Genomic DNA, 18335 nt, shown 5'->3' with positions numbered 1-18335 from the left:
TCATAACCCAATCTTTATTATTAGTCTAACCCAAGACCCTGTGAAATTGATAATAGTACATGTAGATAATAGCAAAGGTCCATAGAGAGCTCTTTTGGTTATCACCTTACTAGAAGTAATGTCCGCTTCCCATTTAACAACAGCATAGGAGATGAAGGATTGTACCCCAGGAAAGAAAAATTATCTCAAGAAGGAAACTCTCCTTTATTCCCCATTACATTCCCCTGACCTCAGGCTCCAATAAGGATATTATTTAAAAGACACTTTTTTCCAAATTCTTATCTTATATAAGCAAGCAAAATATTAGGTTGTTAATCAGGAAGTCTCTCAGGACATTTACGAACCAGATCTGACAGCATGATTTCACAGGGAATAACACTGTCCGGGTGACCTCAGTCCAGTGCTTTTTAGGCCTCCTCTGCCAAGTTGCAACAAAAAGTACTAGCAGTAAACTCCACTTCCATTTGATTGAAAATACGATTGCAAATATTGGATCTGTTAAGAAATATGTGGATTCTGCAGTTTTTTTTCAAAGGGTTGTTTGTTTTGCCCTGGGCAGATTGGGTCATGGTCAGGGAATTAACTTTCAATGAAGTTTGGTTTCCTGAAATTGAAGGCTTTTCAAGGTCATGAATGAATCAAGTGCTACTATTTGATTTAGAAAAAGTTGAACAATTCTCATATTGCAAATCTAAGGTCAAAATTCATTACCTGCAAACAATTAATATAAATGCTTCCTAAACTGTAAAGCATGTAAGAATTTACATTCCTTCTAAGCATTGAGATTTTTCATAAATATTAACCTATTGACTTAAAATCTTTACCACTTAAGGCTTGCAGGCAGGCCTTGAAGCTATCAAAAGATTTGCCTCAGCAATATCTAAACTAAAAACAAAAGGTGCTGTGCTCCAAAATGGCTACACACGCAAAAAGTAAATTATGTAAATTGATCCCGTTGGGTAGGGACCGTCTCTATATGTTGCCAACTTGTACTTCCCAAGCGCTTAGTACAGTGCTCTGCACACAGTAAGCTCTCAATAAATACAATTGAATGAATGATACTCAAGATCTCCTTAGCTTCAGTAAGGAAAGCCATCTTGCTGTGTGCTAGGAATCCTCCTTTTTGAGCAGAATCCTAACTGAAGATTGAACTCACAATTATAAATGAAGAGCTTTCATGAACTCTTCCTCCCACCACCCTTCTTTTATGGTATTTGTTAAGCTCTTACTATGTGCCCAGCACTCTACTAAGCATTGAGATAGATTCACGATAACCAGGTTCGACACAGTTCATATCCCACGTGGGGCTCACAGCCTTAGTTACCATTTTACAGATGAGTTAACTGAGGCACAGATAAGTGTCTTGCCCCAGGTTACACAGCAGACAGGTGGTGGAGCTGGGATTAGAAGCCAAGTCCTTCTGACTTTTAAGTCCACACTCTATCCACTAGACCATGTTGCTTCTCCTTTTCAGGAAACAAGATCATCTTTTTTTTTTCCCCTATGTTTGAGGATTTTGGAGTGAGAATCATCCCAATATACTATGACAGCCAATTTCTCTCAATAATCTTGGACACCACTACCTTCTTAAATCATTTAATGTCAGAAGAAGTTAAGGGCCAGGACTTAGTATGAAAATTTACAAATAGAAAATTAGAGGGACAGAGGAGTCAGGCCACTCAAGCTCTCACAGTGAGCCAGGACTTGAGCAGGGTCAAAATAAAGACAAAATTTATGACCAACTGAAATATAGATTTTTGGATTGTCTGTTGGAATAGAGTTAGAATACTAATCTGTCTCTGTCTATTTCCAATCCAGTAGCTGTATTTATGGTCCCTATTGTGTGCTGAGCACTGCACTAAACACATAGAAGTGTACAATAGGTGAATTAAACATAATCACTGACCTGAAGGAATTTATAGTCTAGTGAGGTGGACAGTCACTGAAATAATTTACAGATAGGAGGAAGACTTGGGTTTGCACATGAGTCAGGGTTTTAATCCCCACTCCTTAGCTCTTACTTACTGTGAGCCCCACGTGGGACAGGGACTGTGTCTGGCTTCACTAACTTTTATCTATCCCAGCCCTTGACATAGTAAGTGCTTAACAAATACCCTAATCAGCCTTTGGGTTACAAACTCAGTTGTCATTGAATCTCTCTGGGCCAGTGTTTCTGGAATCAAATCAATCCTATTTGAGTGTTTGCTGTGTACAGGGCACTGTACTAAGCACTTGGGAGAGTACAACAGAACAGAGTTGGTATTCATGTTCCCTGCCCACAACAAGCTTAGAGTCTAGATGGGGAGGCAGACATTATTATAAATAAAATACAGATCTGTACATAAGGTGCTATGGGGCTGAGGGTGGGGTGAATAAAAGGTACAAATCCAAATACAAGGGTTAAAGAAAGAAGAGGAAATGAGGGTTTAGTTAGGAAAGGCCTCTTGAAGTAGATGTGCCTTCAGTGAGGCCTTGAAGGTGGGGAGAGTGATCTCCTGTTGGATATAAAGAGGGAGGGCACTCCAGACCAGAGGCAGGTTGTGAGCAAGAGGTTGGTGGCGAGATAGATAAGATCAAGGTCCAGTGAAGTAGGTTGGCATTAGAGCATTGAAGTGTGTGGGCTGGGTTGCAGTATGAAAGCAGTAAGGTAAAATAGTAGGGGTCAAGATGATGAGTGCTTTAAAGCCTAGGGTAAGGAGTTTCTGTTTGATGCGGAGGTAGATGGGCAACCACTGGAAGCTGGCTTACTATGGTTTAATTCACTGATTAAACGGCAAGACTGATTCACCAACAATGAAGTGCTGGATGGTGGTCACCATCAAAGCAATGTTTACTGCATCCCACCTTTAGTGGAAAAAGCACTGGCAACAGCAGGATACCCGAACAGGTGCTGTGTGGTGAGTAGCAATGACTGCACTCTTTCCTAACTATAGCTACGTTCTCCCTTATATTCTGCAGACCACTATTCTTGCAATCTTAAAAGCCCTTCTAAAATCACATCTTCTCCCCACCCTTTTTCTAATCCTAACGCCCAGTACTGCCAATTCACTACTTCTCACCCCATCCCCTCCCTGCCATAGTCCTTATTCACATATCTTTAAACTCTCTCCTACCTGTAATGTGTTTTAGTGCCTTTCTCCCCCTTTACATTTCTCCTTTCATTCATTCAATCGTATTTATTGAGCACTTACTGTGTGCAGAGCACTGTATTAAGCGCTTGGGAAGTCCAAGTTGGCAACATATAGAGATGGTCCCTATCCAACAGCGGGCTCACAGTCTAGAAGGGGGAGAAAAACAAAACATAGTAACAAAATAAAATAAATAGAATAAATATGTACAAATAAAGTAAATAGAGTAATAAATACATACAAACATATATACATATGTTTGTCCTTGAGGACAAAGGTCATGCATACAAACTCTACTTCTAAATAACTACAAATTATTGATTTCAGTAATAGCAGAAGTGTGAACAGTAATTAAGTACCCACTGAGCGCAGGGCACTATTCTAACTGGTTGGGAACACATTAAAAAAAAAAAAAAACCACAACCGCTTCATCCTGAATTTGCATTCTAATAGGGAAGATTCTGGACAAAAATTGATAAGTATATGAAGGCCATTTGTCAATTCTTTTTCCTGAGTCTTCAAAGATCAATCAGTTGTATTAATTGAAGACTTACTGTGGGCAGAATGCTGTATTATAAATCAGTGATATTTACTGAGCTCTTGCTATGTGCAGAAAACTATACTAAATGCTTAAGCACCTGGGAGAGTAAAATAGATGTCTGTGACACAATCTAAAGAGGCCATCATAATCTTCAAGATGAAAAGGAAAGAATTAGGTAATAGCAACCCATAATAATAATGGCATTTAAGTGCTTACTATGTGCCAAGCACTGTACTAAGCACTGGGGAGGATATAAGGTGATCAGGTTGTCCCACGTGGGACTCACAGTCTAAATCCCCATTTTACAGATGAGGTAACTGAGGCCCAGAGATGTAAAGTGACTTGCCCAAAGTCACACAGCTGACAATTGGCAGAGCCTGGATTTGAACCCATGACCTCTGACTCCAAAGCCCATGCTCTTTCCACTGAGCTAAGCTGCTTCTTCACACCATCAATCAAGGACTTCCCTGTTCCTCTATCTAACTGAAGGATGTTGATTTAATGTACTGCCGCGATCTCAGCGTGGCTTGGTGGAAAGTGCCCGGATTTGGGAGTCAGAGGTTGTGGGTTCTAATCCCGGTTCCACCACTGGTCAGCTGTGTGACTTTAGGCAAGTCACTTAGTTTATCTCTACCTCAGTTACCTCATCTGTAAAATGGAGATGAAGACTGTAAGCCCCACATGGGACAACCTGATTACCTTGTAACTACTCCAGCGCTTAGAACAGTACTTGGCACATGGTAAGCGATTAACAAATATCATCATCATCATCACCTCAAAATCCCAATTAAAATTTTCCATCATTCCAGAGCCATGAAAGCTACTACACCAAAAAGTAGCCTTCCACTCAGATTATGCTGAAGACAACCAGAAATAAAGTCAATTTTAGTTTTAGCCATCTTAATGCTGAAGAGCCCAGATAGGTGAAGACCATCCAAACTTGAAGAAATAAAGGAGGAACAAGATACTATGCTGAAACCCCACCTACGCTAGTAGCATCCCATTGCAAAAGAACACACATTTTCACATTGGGTCAAGGATTGAAGCCTAAAAATTATAAATTTGACAGGCCCCCAGGCGATATTCAGGAGAGTCATACACTAGAAGAAGTGAATTTAACTGAAATAGAGGTTAATTTGAATACTTATTTTTTTTAAAGTCCAATCCAAATGAACTGGGTTTGAGAGTCAACTCCATTTTCATTGGTTAACTAAATTTTATATGATCTGGATATCCTTGGTCCCCAGTTTGGGTAATCCTGCTAGGGTGTAAAGTTGTGAATGGAGGCTATATCTTGTGTTTCTGTTGAACATTCTCAAACTTAGTTCAATGCATAGCACCCAGTGGGTACTCAATGAGTACCATCATTATTATTTTTCTGTGAGACTGCTTTATGGCCTCTCTTTTTCTGTTGAACATCTTAACCCTAAAATAAAATGGGTTTGCTTTTATGGGAATTCTGTTCTCTGTAATCTCGCATGAACTCTAATTTAGAAACAAAAAGACCCAAAGTCACTGTTGCTTACAAAACTGTGAAAAGGTCAGTGTGAAAGCCTATAGGGTTGGGAAGCTAGCTCATAGTTCAGATTGGAGGTGAGCTCACAAAGGATCCCAAAGGCTATCTCTCTTTGTAAGTGGGGGGTTTCTTTATACTATGATTTTGCGGCATCAGAGTATAATTTATTATCTTGGTAAAAGCCAGAAATAGCTAAAGTAAACACTTTCACATGCTCCTTTAGTCATCATGGAGAAGATTCCCCTGCAACCTCCTGTCTGTGACTTTCTCAAGCTCCCTCAATAAATCATGAGCCAGAACCCTTAATACACTTCATGAATAGTCACACAGCTCCAGCATTACCCTACACTCTCTAAAGGATGGGGACAAAGAAAGGATGGATCTTCCATTTGGTATAAAGGGGATTTTAGCATCTTACTCTCCATTCTTCCTAAACTCTGCTCATTCAGCTGTTTTATTTTAAGAATTGTTTTAAAATAATTGCCTATTCAGAGCCGTTGCCAGTTTGGACAGGCATGGTCCTAATTTGGACAGATATATCTTGATCAAAGTGAAGAGGAATGAATAATGCTCTCAGCTTGGCTTGTGACTTGTTTCAGTTCTCGAAGGGTAGAAAATCCATAGAATTGAAAAATACTGGATTAGCCAAGACAACTGAAATAGTGGATATAAATACATTGAACAAGTGGTAAATGTTGGCAGCTATTGATTATAAACCACCCAAATATATTGTCATGACTATAATGAACATACCAGGGAACACCTAAAACCATAGGGCATTTTCCAGGTGCCAAGATTGATTTTTCTGAGATGTGGAAAGATTCTGCTTTAACAGGAAAATAACAATTATTGGCAGCCACATAAGGTCCTTTTTGTGTGATTCCCCAATGAAAGCTTTATAGTCTAGGCTGCCTGAAACATAAATAAATAAATATACACACCTTCATTTTGGCCTTCTACCTGACTCTTGTTAAACCCTTTCAGCAACTGTAGAGGGCCACAGAAGCAATTTCAATAAATATTTCATTAGATGGGAGCATATTTGCCAGTATCTCAAATAAATAAGTGCATTTTCTTGCTCGGTGGGCTCTAGAAGGGAAACCTCTCCGGTTTTCCATTTTCAGACTTTTTCTTAGTTTTGTCAGTTTCAGTTTCCAGTGTACAACTAGATTATTTATTGGAGAAAAATGTTTTAGATCTGATTGGGGGGGAGTGGGCAGGGAGCAAATTAGTCTGCCAGTAGATTAATCTTGTAGGCTCTGCCAAAAATTATAGCCCAAAAAGCCCATCAGAAAAGATCTAGCTACTATAGTTTCAAGAAGGTCTGTGACAGGTATGCAATTTCCACAGGAGTTTGGTTCGCTTATGAATTTGTCAGTACCCTGTCGGTCCTACCAATTTTGAGATGATATAATAATAATAATGGTATTTAAGTGCTTACTTTGTGTCAGGCATTGTTCTAAACTCTGGGGAGGTTACAAACAAATCAAGTTGTCCCAGGTGGGGCTCGCAGTCTCAATCTCCATTTTACAGATGAGATAACTGAGGCACGGAGAAGAGAAGTGACTTGTCCAAGGTCACACAGCAGGCAAGCGATGGAACCGGAACTGGAACCCATGACCTTCTGACTCTCGGGCCATGCTCGATCTGCTATGCCATGCTGCTTAAGGGTTGAACTATGATCTCACATGACCCTGCTCTCCCCCCAATATGGTGCAATCTGACACCACCCTGGTGCCCACACCTGCATGGGCCTTCTGCTGGCATCGGCGGGGGGTTGGCAGATGCTCAGGCCTGTTAGGGAAAGGGAAAAGAAAAGTCAGACTAGGATTTCTTTTTTTTATCAGCTTTTTAAATAAAAAGAAACAGACAAGATGGGGTGAGGAAACCTGGCTTTTCTGCTTATGCTGTTCCAGAGCCTAGCATGATGAGCAGAGAGAGTGATTTGGATCAGCAGGAATCCTGAGGGCTGGAGGCCTGGCAAATGAGCTGGGTCAGTGGAGGAAAATGCATTTTCGTGCTTTTCCCGCACCAGCCGCAGCTGTGGTGGAAACTGTTTGCGCGTGGCTCTGGTGGATGGTTCCCTCACTGTGAGTGAGTCCCTTACTCCTTCAGAGTTTTCCTGCTTTGCCCACTCCAGCTGTGCCACAAGTGGAAACTGTGCAGGTGGCACCAGTGGGCTTTTTGCTCACCACGTGCCTGTGGTCCTCCTGTATCCCTCCTCCTATGGAACTTCATGGAACTTTCCTCGCTCAGAAGATTGGGTGATCCAGAAAACTGGGTAATTTAAACTGAGGTGATCAATCAATAGCCATGAAAAACTGTTTATGAAATCATCTTGAAGGATCAATCGATCGCATTTGACTGCTTATTAGGATCAGAGCACTACGTTGGGGTAATACAATATAACAGTTTTGGTAGACGTATTCCCTGCCCACAAGGAGTTTACAGCCGAGAAGGGATTGGCCTTGACACAAAATATGCCAACCAGTGGTGGAACCTTCAAGTGACTTAGGTAACCATTTGCTTCTCTAGCTTATTTGATCTAAACACTGCTATGGACCTCCATAAATAAGAAAGAAGCATACCCACTGCCCTTTTTGGGGTTAGATTAAATTGAGACCTAATCAAGATTAACAGGTTTGGACTAGATTAGATGAGACTTGGACTAGAGAAGCAGGGTGGCTTAGTGGAAAGAGCCCAGGCTTGGAGTTAGAAGTCATGGGTTCTATTCCAGCTCTGCCACTTGTCAGCTGTGTGACTTTGGGCAAATCACTTCACTTCTCTGTGCCTCAGTTACCTCATCTGTAAAATGGGGATGAAGACCGTGAGTCCCACAAGGGACAAACTGATTACTTTGTATACCCCCCTCAGTGCTTAGAACAGTGCTTGGCACATAGTAAGCACTTAACAAATGCCATCATGATTACGGTGATGATGCATAAATCAGGAGACTGGTAAGAATTAGTGAACAAATGCTTAAACGTTATCTGCTGAAAAGTTGTTTTACCTTAAAGGGTCTTTCAGAGTACAAGGATACCCCAGAGTACAGGATCCCTCTTCCCACGGAGGTGCATAGAACCCTAGGACAATCTATGGGAAATCAAACCCCTTGATACAGCCATTCAGTATACAACCACATTTCCAAGGATTTATAACTCTGCTATTTGAGGGATTTATCTGTAATTACTTCCAGTTTTATAAGCCTCCATTTTGAACGTGTTTATTTTACAGGTGTGTGTGGGTGGTGGTATTTTTGTTCCCATGGATGTGGCTGACAACATGGCTCAGTGGAAAGAGCACTGGCTTTGGAGTCAGAGGTCATGGGTTCAAATCCCGACTCCACCAATTGTCAGCTATATGACTTTGGACAAGTCACTTAACTTCTGGGCCCCAGTTACCTCATCTGTAAAATGGGGATTAAGACTGTGAGCCCCCTGTGGGACAACCTGATCACCTTGTAACCTCCCTAGCACTTAGAACACTGCTTTGCACATAGTAAGCACTTAATAAATGCTATCATTATTATTAATGACTTGGAAATACTTTCCACAGTGGGTATTTGTGAAGACCTTTACCACTAATTTCGCCTTTCAGGACTTTGTGAACAGGAACTTTATCTCATTGTACCATTCTAGGTCACTCTAACTCTTTTACTCAAAGTGGATCTTCCAATTCTAAGTGCTGCTAATTAAATTGATCTATGCAGCTGTTGGATTCTCAGAATTCCCCAGTAAAGCTGCAGGTGGTAAGATCTTTGAGGACAGGGACTGTGTTTTTTCCCTTCTGTCGTACTCTCCCATGTGGTTAGCACAATGCTTGCAGAACAGAGGACAGGATTGCTAATTGTTGAGGATCATTTTTACAAACAGTAAGAATAAAAACAGAAGATTTTTCAGTGACATAACTTTATAATTTGTCAGAAAGCCAAAGATCAAAAGCCCAGAGAAGAGATGTTCTCAGAGTAGAGGGAAAGGGGATTGTTCCCATGGAAATGGCTGGATTCAAAGCACACCCAGGAACCTGCTGCTGAAGGAGGTTGGCTAGATTGTAAGTACTTCTCCAGAAGGGATTGTGTCTATTGACTTTATTTTACTTTCTCAAGTGCTTAGTACAGTGCTCTACACACAGTAAATGCTCAATAAATACTACTGAGTGGTTGGCTCAGATAGGCCTGGGATGATACTAGGTCCTTCCTACTCTTCCTCCCTCCTCCCTCTCCATATCTCCCCTTCCTGGGTCTCAAGCTGCTTCTGTATGGGGTGACAGCAAGGTTTCAGAATCTTTGGGGGTTCTTTCTGGCCAGAGGTGAAAATCACTTTGTTGGCACCACAGAAAAGATTGATGTGGCTTTAAATGTAAAGGCAGTAGTGAAGCGGTGTAGCAGCGAAGACTGTAGCCGCCACCTGTATCGATGAATTTTGAAGTCCTTTTTACTGACTTTACAGATGGGATCGGTTTTCACTTATTTTTGTGGACTCTGTAGGAATTTATGAAAGGTTGGCCAAACTAGGAGAAGGTTCCCATTAAATAATGGCTTATTGACCATCAGAAGTTCCTAAGCTCAGCCTTCTGGTGGTCGATTCTCCGTCAGCTTCACCTGCAGCATTACTGTGATCATTATGTTGCGGCGCTCAATTCTTGATCTGCACCCAGACTAGATTACCTGAAATGCAGGAACCCTGACTTAATGGCGGCAGAGAGGACTCTTTTTGGTGAGTTTTGCCATTTATTGTTCAGTATGGAAAAAAGGGTAACAAGGAAGAAGTCATTTAAAATTGGAAAATACAGTTGCTGATGTGGGGCATCTTTTCCGGAGGTGGGTATGGCTAGTGGAGATCTAGGATTGAGGTAACTGGAGGCTATCATTGCTACACACTCCCATCTATTTGCAAACTCTCAAAATCAACTGGCCCTTCTAGGGCAAGAAGAAAGAATCAGGTTCCTCAATTCAGTAATTTTTGAATTATTGCCAGAAACATGTATATCTGTATATATGTTTGTACATATTTATTACTCTTATTTGTACATATTTATTCTATTTATTTTATTTTGTTAATATGTTTTGTTGTCCGTCCCCCTTCTAGACTGTGAGCCCACTGTTGGGTAGGGACCGTCTTTATATGTTGTCAACTTGTACTTCCCAAGTGCTTAGTACAGTGCTCTGCACACAGTAAGCCCTCAATAAATATGATTGAATGAATGAATGACTTTGGCTCTCCCTCTGGCCTGCACGTGACCCAGGGCAAGTCAGTGTTTCAGCATCCCAGTTTCCTCATCTGTATAATGGGGATGCTAATCCCTGTCCCCTCCTCAGGGATAGTTGGAGGACAAAATGAAATAACTCTGAAGGTGTTTAGGGACATTAAGGGTCTTGACAATTTTTAGGGATTGTTGTTGTTATTCCCACATTGGATCTGTTGAACAGGTAGACATTTGACTGGTTATCTCTGACTGACAGATAGGACACAAGTGGTCCAGGGTAGTACAAAAAGTAATACCTTGTTAACTTGGGAACCAGGGCCCCTGACTTCCAGTAGAATGCTCTTTATTTCAGAACATTCTGTCTCTCAGGTGGACTTCCTTCCTGTCTAGATAAAGTTTCCTTAATTTCCCACAAAACAAACCATCATTAAACACAAAAATTCACCCCAAATTGTCCCCCATGATAAACCTTAGGGAAACTCGTGAAAAGTTTGGGGGAAAACTTTGTTTTCCCTAGGGTGTGGTGGTTTCTTCTCTTTCAGCAGAATATATTGTGGCTGATGGAGCAAAAAATTGTTTTTAAGAAACCCTACGCCAATCTGTCTGCCCCAGCTCAGACACATGCTCACACAGAAAATTAAATTCACAGAAATGAGAGAAAATCAAGAGAATCAAGAGAGCATGTCATCTGTTTCCCAGAATAACACTCTAATGTATTTAGTGGTCTGTTAGGTGACAAGGCAATGAGGAAATATGATTGGCTTAGGGTAACATTTTCATCATTTTAGGGCTCAAACATTATTTTCATCAAGCACTGGGAGAGGAGGAGTCCTGAGCATTTCAGGTAGTTTCCTATTTAATACATGTTGTTTACATGTAGGAAGCCAATATCCTTATTCCAGTTTCTATTTAATTGGCACCAATTGCTTTACTAATATCAACAACTCTTAGCCATGCAATTTTAGAGCACGTTTTAGGGAAGAAGAGATGAAAGAGACATCATAAGGAAGGCTATACAAATGAGAGCTTCAAAGGAAATAGAATGGACAAGGGAATCGATCTACATAGCCTTTTCTCTTCCAAATAAAAATGTCACCTGCAAGGAACCATCTGGTTAAAATACCTCTAGCAGAACTCAATATCTTGACTCTATCTGAAGTTTTAAATCATGCCTCAGTTTCATTTCATTCATTCATTCAATTGTATTTAGCGCTTACTGTTTGCAGAGCACTGTACTAAGTGCTTGGGAACTACAAGTTGGCAACATATAGAGCTGGTCCCTACCCAGCAATGGGCATTTCTTCCTCCCTACAACTTTTCAGCATGCTTCCAGTTCATCTGTGAGGAACTATGTTTTAGGTCGTAAGCTCCTATTGGCCCGGACCCTGTCATCACTCCACTATGAGAAGCAGCATGGTAATTCAGTCCCTATGTCATTCTGCTGCCTGGATCATTTTTCTGAAAAAAGTTTAGTCCATGTCTCCCCATTCCTAAACCTACAGTGGTTGTGCCCATCCACCATGGTATCAAACAGAACCTCCTTTCCATCATCTTTAAAGCACTCAATCTGCTCACCTTCTCCTACCTTTCCTCATGGACTCCTGTCAGTCAGCCAATCATATTTATGGAGCACTTATTGTATGCAGGGCACTATACCTAGGGCTTGGGAAAGTACAAAATAATGGTATAGCAGACACATTCCCTGCCCACAAGGAGCTTACCGTCTAGAGGGGAAGACTGATCTTAATATAAATAAGTAAATTACAGAAACGTATGTAAGTACTGTGGGGTTGGGAGGAGGGATGAATAAAGGGAGCAAGTCAAGGAGATGCGGAAGGGAGTTGAAGAAAGTAAAAGAGGGCTTAGACATGGAAGACCTCTTGGAGAAGTATCTTCAATAAGGCTTTGAACAGTGGGGGAGTAATTGTCTGTTGGATGTGAGGAGGGAGGGCATTCCAGGACAGAGGAAGTTTATTCCTCAAGTTCCAGCTGGCTCACTGTGCCCTGATCTCATCTATCTCTCCTCTGACTCCTTTCTCACATCCTCCTTCTGGCCTGGAACTCCCGCCCTGTTCATATGTGCCAGACCACTACTCTCCCCATCTTCAAAGCCTTATAAGGTCACATTTCTTCCAAGAGGCCTTCTCAGAGGAAGAGTTGCTAGACATGGTCCCTGCCCTCTAGAAGCATACAGTCCAGTTGAGACAGAAATTAAAATTAATTTTAAGTAGGAGACCAAACAAGTAGTACTGATCTTTTAAAAGACAGAGCATTTTATATTTGCACTTCTCCTCTTCTTTTAGTTGTCGAGTTCAATAATGGGAATTAGAGAATCTATTCTAAGTTCAAAAGTTACTCAAATTTTGTGGGTTTGTAATTCTGAACTGAAATTGAACTTCTGGATCTTTTGATTTGTAATCTGTTGACAAGAAAGTGTGTGTCTCAGAAATAAGCATGACTTTTCCGTGAATGTCATGTAGAAATACTTTCCTGAGTTTTATATAATTGAATCATAGAAGAAAGCATGAACACATTTTAATTCTTCAAAGTACTACTGGATTTAGAAATTCAGGGAAAACATCACATCCAGAAATTCAAGAGAAAAAAAATTAAAGAATAATATCTATTCATCTTGTACAGGAAATGTTTCATCCATTTGAAATGGAAGTAAAGAACATCATGGCTAGTCTTGTAAGAGTGCTCCTTAAGAAACCACAGTTTCCTAAAGGGGATTTTTTTTTAAAAGGGGGTGAATTCTGCAGAAAGAGCAATACTTTCTTATAGAGTCAAATTTTCATGCAGCATACATGTGTTTAACAGTAACAAAATCATCACTGTCAGCAAGAAATCTTTTTAACATGTTTCCATGAGTGGAACAACATGAAGGAAAAATGAAAGGAAAGTTGACACTTCCTATAACAAATTCCAAAAACCTCATTTTCAATTTAATGAAAGGGAAATTTGTGGAGCAATTCAGTATGTCAAGGTCAAAAATCATTAGGTTGGGCTTCTGGGTACAGAATATTTTAGCTGTGTTTTCCCTAGGAATTTTCACAATTGATGGTTACTGCTTGGGAGTATGGGTGGCCCTGTGCTTCTCTTGCTCCTCCACAATGATGCCCAGCTGAGACTTTGGTCAGCCCTGCGTAGCTTTTTCTTTCTCTTTCCCATTTGCCCCCAGATTTGGCCATCACAAAACTGGAAATGCCCTGTGTCAATCAGGTGAAGATGCTTTACTCGAGGTTCTTGGAGAGGGCTCAGAAGCAAGATTATTGTTTGACATTTCTTAGGTATTTGTTTTCTTTGCACGATTATGCAACTGCTGCCGTTAATCTGGTGCTTCAATGTTTGTTCTCTGCAGAAATTTATATTTTAGCAGGAATATTTCTGTCTCAAACACTCATTTAGCAAGTTTCATTAAGCACCCACTGGTGAGGCAATGTAGACTAGGGAAAGGAACACTGAGGCAGAAGTCAGAATTACTTTATTCTTGTGCCAGTTACCACTACCAAAATGACTGTGCTATTTTTTAAAAATTTACTATGTGCCAAACACAGCATTAAGTCCTGGAGTAAAGTACAGTCGGATCAGACACACCCCTGTCCCACATGGAACTCACAGTCTAAAAGTAAGGTAGAATGGGTATTTAATCCCCATTTTACAGATGAGAAAACTGGGGCACAAAAGTTAATTGGCTTAACCAACATCACCCAGTAGGCAAGTGGCAGAACTGGGATTAAAACCCAGGTCCTTGGTACTCTTTTTTTCTAGGCCATGCTGTTTCTCAGGGATGATCTCAAAGATCCCACATCACTGATTTGATAGCAGATAAATTGGCTCAATTGAACTCACCCTGTTCATGAAATTTTGAGGTAGTGAGATGTGGAGCACTCTTGGAGAGGAGGGAGGTACTTCACCCATTATCTTATTGATCATATCCAGTAATAGCCTGATCATAATAATAATAATAATAAGCGCTTACTATGTGCCAAGCTCTGTTCTAAGCACTGGGGTAGATATAAGATTATAGGTTGTCCCACGTGGGGCTCACAGTCTTAATTCCCATTTTACAGATGAGATAACTGAGGTACAAAGAAGTTAAGCGACTTGCCCAAAGTCACCCAGCTGACAAATGACGGAGTCGGGATTAGAACCTTCAAGCCCGGGATCTTTCCACTAAGCCATGATGCTTGTTTTCCCTTTGGAAATCTGAATTAGCGCTATCATGAATTAGATGGTCATGCATGCGATCTGTCATGTTTCCATAGAACTGATTAGTGGACAACCCAGTGACTAACTGGGTTAGTGAGAAGCCCCATGGCCCAGTGGATAAAGCCTAAACCTGGCATTTAGAAGGACCTGGGTTTTTATTTTGAATCCTCCACTTGTCTGCTGTGTATAATTGGGCAAGACATGTAACTTCTCTTGCCTCAGTTACCTTATCTGTATAATGGGGATTAAGACTGTGAGCCTTATGCGGGATAGTGACTATGTCGAACCAGATGAGCTTTTATCTATTCCAGTGCTTAACACAGTTCCTAGCACATAGTAAGTGCTTGGCAAATACCATTTTAAAAAAGTGCTTAACAGATATTACAAAACAGCACTTAACAAATACCATAAAAAGTACTTAAATATTTTTTAAAAAAGACAAAACCAAAAAAACCCAATTAATGCTGCAAATGACTTTACTCCAAGACCTGATGGTTGGTTATCATTTATTGCCATTGGGTGTGGACAAAATTGCTCCATAGGTGGGTGTGGCAGTGCTCTGAAACAATAAACACTCAGTAAATACCCCTGATAAGACAACTGCTTGATCTGTGTCTTGGGACATTGACTTAACCTGTCAGTGATGAGTTAATTGTTTAGTTTTCTGCTTTGTGTATTATATAATTCTTCCATAAAATTGTGGTTGCAAGTATAGTAACTTACGAGAAAGGGAAGGTCTTGTCATGAGTTAGGGTTCCACTCCATGGTGAAAGATGCCCATTTTTGTTGTTTTCTCTTGTGGCTTTGGGGTAACACCTGTTTTAGCACACGAGTGTTTGCCCTGTTGCTAGTGACATGCTATTCAGATATGGTCCAGCACCCTCAAATGCAACTCCTGTTCTGAATACAGATTTTACTCACTTAACAGTCTCTTTCTGGAGGATTGATCACACCTATTTGCAATCTCACTTCTATATCTAAATCATTTGGGGTCAAATTTAATGTGGGTGTGTGTGTGCGCGTGTGTGTGTGATAACCAGATGAAGTGTAGCAGTTGAGAAGACTTGGGAAGCAGCATGGCATAGTGGAAAGAACACAGGTGTGGGAGTGAGAGAATGTGGGTTGTAATCCCAGCTCTGTCATTTGCCTGCTGCGTAATCTTGGGCAAATTACTTCTTTCTGCTTCAGGTTCCTTCTCTGAAAGATGGGGGTTAGATACCTGTTCCCTTCCCTCTCAGATTGTGAGCCCCAAGTGGGACAGTGGCTGATTTATCATGCATCTTCCTCAGTGCTTAGCCAATAACAAGCACTTTAAATACTTATTATAGCTCAACCATATGGTCTGCAAGTTTTACCCTTTAATGAGCCACATTTCCTCCCCCAGACTTCTTTTTTTCAGGGGAAATAACGTGGTGGTCTCCTCACCTATCCATGGAACTATGGCTGGGGGGAGGTAGGGCATTTGGGGACATATTAATATTGCCAGTCTAAACCACCAGCCCTATGTTATGCTGCCTTCTGATTATGCCGGTGGTAGGGATTTGTTGAAAGAGGTAATCTGTCTTTTTCAGTCAGTAACATCAAAATAAGACTACCTAGTTCACTTTTCCTGGACTTCTAGCCTTTAAAGGTGAGTTAGCTGCAGAAAACCTGATCTTATTTTCTGCCTCTGGCAAGATTTCTTCAAGTTCATCTTTTCTTCCCCCTTCTCTCCAAATCTGATGCAAAATGAAATGTCAGGAAAACAGGTTCCCTGGCTAAAAAAAACTTCGGTCCATCTCTGACAGATGTTAGTTTGAAAGGTTTCAGGTCACCTCTCAGAAGTATGTTAGTATGATCTGTACACACATCTACTCAACCTCTAGCACTAACATCGAGCTCCCTTTTCTAAAATACCTCTTGAAAAAGAATCAGATGATTTCGAGTCACTGCCTTTTCCCCTTTTTCTTTTAACTCTGATTAATGAGCCAAACTCTTAAACAGGAAAAAAAAAAAGTCTTTAAAAAAGGACAGTTTGACCTTTACGTGCCCCTGGCAGTGAACCAATCAGCATTCTCGTAATCTAAACACAGATGCCTGGAGCTAAACAAATCCTATACTTGTGAACAAGAATTCAGTTTGCTGTCAAAATAGTGATGAGCTGCACAGTGCTACTTTTAAACAAAATATCCTGGAAGTTTAAATGTTTTTGATAAGAAAAATAATTAAAGTAACAGAATAATGCAATGATGGCACAATTCAGTAACAAGTTCAGGAAAAATTGGGAAAGTTTCATTTATTTTTTAAAAATTCCATTTCCCAATTCTGACTCTAACTCCCTAATGTTTTATGCTGGAAATATTGCTTATATAATGTTACAAATCAGTACTTTGTAATGACTAATTAATGGAGTTGAACTTTGTTCTCTTTCTGACAGCTTCATAATGTTTAAATTATTTATCCCAGTGATTTAACTTTTAAAAAAAACTATGCCTCTGATGGGATATTCAATACTGATATATTTGGTCATTTCAGAAAATTTGATAGCCTCAGGCTTCTAAATTGTTGCAAAAAAGTTAAAACAACAGACGCTGTTTCTGAAAATTGCATAATTTCCATTGTCTCTGTGCAACAATCAATGGTGTTGAGCATTTACTATGTGCAGACCACTATAGTAAGTACTCCAGAGAGTACCAACTCTTTGCTATTAAGGAACCTGAAAATCTGTAAAAAATGGTAAAGATTTCTTGGATGCAATTAGACAGACCTTGGAAGAATTTGCATCTCACTGAAGATTTGGACTGTATCTGTGAAATGTCAATATCTTTTCTGCAACTTTTCGGTCTTGTTTTAATCATTCAACTATAATTTCTGAACAAAACGTCACACAACAAAGATCCTCGAAGCAAACTTTTCATGGAGCTGTTAAATTCCTGTCTTTTTTACATTTGCTAGGTAATTGATGCAAAAAATGCTATCTCCCGTTAGTCAGTGCCAATCTGAATTCCTTTGAAGGGGGAGACTAGCTTCCTATGTTGGGCAGGGGTGGGCATGGGTTGTTTCTAGCAGTGGGGCAGCAGAAAGCCCTAGGAGCACCCCTCATTTTAGAATGCCCCATCCAGCTCTCAACCCTCAACTCAGGACTAGAAGAGGGATTTAGGAAGGATCAGTTGGGCCCACATTATTGTTTGTTTCAGAGCCTTCCTAGGCTTACTCCTAGTATCTCCCTAAATATATTTGAGGGGCCTCCTCAAACCAGCCCTTGGAGATGCTAAGCAATAAAGGTGGAGTTGCCCCAGGGATCCCACAAACTAGGCGTAGTGGACAGAGCACAGGCCTGGCAATCAGAAAGCTGTGGATTTTTATCCCAGCTCTGCCACTTGCCTGCTATGTCTCCTTGGGCAAGTCACTTCACTTCTCTAGGCTTCAGTTACCTCATCTGTAAAATGGGGTTTGAGACTGTGAAACCCAAGTAGGGCAGGGACACTGTGTCCAACCCGATTTGCTTTTATCCACCCCACAGCTTAGTATGGTGTCTGACTCACAATTAGTGCTTAATAAATACCACAACTATTATTGTCGTTATTCTGGCTGGAAGGACACCCACAGGCTGGTGGCTCTGGAATTTAAAGGATCCTAACCATACCGCATGGCCTTCTGCATTTCCACTCAACTGTCAGCTTCTCAGTTTCAGCATCTATTAAAGGCCCTGTGATGTTTCCAACTCTGCTCCATGCCAAAGGTGTAGTATGTG

Source organism: Tachyglossus aculeatus, chromosome 23 (genome assembly GCF_015852505.1).
Source record: "Tachyglossus aculeatus isolate mTacAcu1 chromosome 23, mTacAcu1.pri, whole genome shotgun sequence".
In the NCBI taxonomy this organism is placed as follows: domain Eukaryota; kingdom Metazoa; phylum Chordata; class Mammalia; order Monotremata; family Tachyglossidae; genus Tachyglossus; species Tachyglossus aculeatus.
Note: the sequence above shows the minus strand (reverse complement) of the source record.